Raw genomic sequence first — 2,522 nt, 5'->3', positions numbered from 1 at the left:
GCAACTGCTCACAGTGACATAACTCTCTGAAATTAGCTGTGGGGAGGTCACCCGTCTGTCGCAGACCACAGGGGCCCCCCAGGAACCCAGGTCACACAGCAGATGGATGATACAGGCCAGTGTGATGAGAAGGGACCTGGATGAAAACAAGCTGCCATAAGTCACGATTAGCCTCCTGATGATGACATTCTGCTGGGAGGGGTCCACAAGGACTGAATCGTCATAAATCCAAGTGGGGAGTTGTTGGCTCCCCTGCTGAGAATGGGCGTGTGGTCCCAAAACAAGGTCAAAGGGCAGATGCTAATATTTAAAAATTGCAGAATGCAACAGAGGAAGTTCTGGACAAGGAAGATTCTCAGAATCATATGGAAAGTAGTGAAATATACAGCAAGAGAGTCCAGAATCCTGGCCTAGCCCTGATTAAGTAGAAAGTGTATATATATAATCTCACCATATGTAAGTATGTGTATGTGTGTGTGTGTATGGCCTAGCCCTGATTAAGTAGAAAGTGTATATATATATAGTCTCACCATATATAAGTATGTGTATGTATATGTGTGTGTGTATACATATATATAACCATATATGTATGTAATATATAGTTAGTTTATTAACATAAAGCTCATGGTTAACCACAAATCATGCCAGAATGAAGCTTATCTAACATATGTCATAAATCCAAGTGGGGAGTTGTTGGCTGCCCTGCTGAGAATGGGCGTGTGGTCCCAAAACAAGGTCAAAGGGCAGATGCTAATATTTAAAAATTGCAGAATGCAACAGAGGAAGTTCTGGACAAGGAAGATTCTCAGAATCATATGGAAAGTAGTGAAATATACAGCAAGAGAGTCCAGAATCCTGGCCTAGCCCTGATTAAGTAGAAAGTGTATATATATAATCTCACCATATGTAAGTATGTGTATGTGTGTGTGTGTATATACATATATATAACCATATATGTATGTAATATATAGTTGGTTTATTAACATAAAGCTCATGGTTAATAACCAAAAATCATGCCAGAATGAAGCTTATCTAACATATTTTTCTCCATATATATATATGGAAGGGCAAGAGTTGTTAACTCTTTAGCTACTGGACTGTGGGGAACTCCAGGGAATTTCGGGGGGGGGGTAGCAAAGGCGTTTGGGGGGCTCAGCATAGCAGCTATTTAGCAACTCATATGGAAGGTGGAAGTACTTTTAAAACTGATGTGGCTGAGAAGCCCCAGTAATCGTACATGGAGAAAAACTACAGGACATGACATGACCAAAATGTGAATAGTGGCTTGTCCCAGAAACAGTGAAAGAAAATACTCAGGTTTTAGAATGGGACATTTTTTGTGGGGGGAGGGGAGGATGCAGTGAAAGAAAAGGGGGAGGGAGTAGTAGGCAAAGGTGGTACCTTGATGCTTTCTAAGTCTCCATAAACAGCAGGTTTTGTTTCTTGGGCATTCTGTGAAAACAGAAATACCCTCCACCTCACTGTTTACCTGGGCGAGTCACGATCTCGAAGTCCTGATGTAAATGATAAGGGCGTGTAAGCAGGTGCTTTAGAGGAGAAAAGACAAAATCAGTAACATCTGAATTTCTCCTCTGACTATTAATAAGCCCCTCTCACTGACTTAACAGGAGGTGAGAGGAGGAAAAAGAAAGTAACAAGAAGCAAAGGCAGCGGGCCTGCCGGGAGACACACTGGGCCGGGTTGGTTGGCTTGGGGCGGTGAAGAGTGGGTACTTGGCTCGCGGCCGTGGTAATCTAATTGGCTGCGGCGTCTCACTTTTCATGCCGAAGCAACTTGGATCCAATAAAGGTCATTTTTAAGTATTCATTTTTGAGGAAGTGACTTATAAGGCAACCAAGTTTTAAACAAATGCCCAGGAGCGACGAGCAGGGCTTTAATGTCCTTTACATCATGATTTCCAAAAAAGGAAAGAATCCCGTTTCTGAGCTCACAAAAAGAATTCTGGTACGATGGGAGTATGTGCGCAGCATCTTCTTTCAATGCCTGTCAAACACTCACTGCACATGTTTCCAGTCCCTGCGTATGACTGATCACCTCTGCTGCTGATTACAGAACTCTGGTCCTCCCTTGGAACTTGGCTGAGAAAGTGTAACTTAAGAAATAAGTGATAAATACATTTTAAAAAAAACACCACCAACAAACCCTTCTTTAGAGGACATGAGAGGGAATGTCCAAGTCAAACAGCTGTGCAGTTAAACCAGAGCTCTCGAAAGGGTGGCGAGGTCATTCTGAAGCCACCTACAGCCTGTGTTGTCTGCTATGAGCCCAAAGCGCCTTCACCTGCCTGGGTTGGGCCTCCATTTCTTCATCTGCAAAGTGATAGGCTTGAGCGGTTCTCAACTGTTTGAGAACCAATGCCTCCTTTCATAATAAATTTTAATACCTACTTTACTATTAGAAATAAAATGCATAGATAACATAACCCACCTAAAAACAATGCTTAAAAAAAATCAGTGTCACCAAACCGGTTTGGCTCAGTGGATAGAGTGTTGGCCTGCGGA

At 42.6% G+C, this 2,522-nt stretch overlaps 1 protein-coding gene across 1 annotated transcript in view; it reads right to left on the bottom strand.

Moving 5' to 3' along the window:
* Positions 1-2,010: 2,010 nt before the first annotated feature.
* GDAP2 (ganglioside induced differentiation associated protein 2) overlaps positions 2,011-2,522 on the bottom strand; it is a 27,478-nt gene continuing 26,966 nt past the window's right edge. Inside the window, exon 14 of the transcript XR_001360850.1 lies at positions 2,011-2,113. The gene's annotated coding sequence lies outside the window, so the exon portion shown is untranslated. The remainder of the gene's footprint in view (positions 2,114-2,522) is intronic.

This window comes from Myotis brandtii, unplaced genomic scaffold (assembly GCF_000412655.1).
Source record: "Myotis brandtii unplaced genomic scaffold, ASM41265v1 scaffold131, whole genome shotgun sequence".
NCBI classification, from domain to species: domain Eukaryota; kingdom Metazoa; phylum Chordata; class Mammalia; order Chiroptera; family Vespertilionidae; genus Myotis; species Myotis brandtii.
The sequence above is the reverse complement of the archived record's forward strand: the minus strand, read 5'-3'. Positions and strand labels throughout refer to the sequence as shown.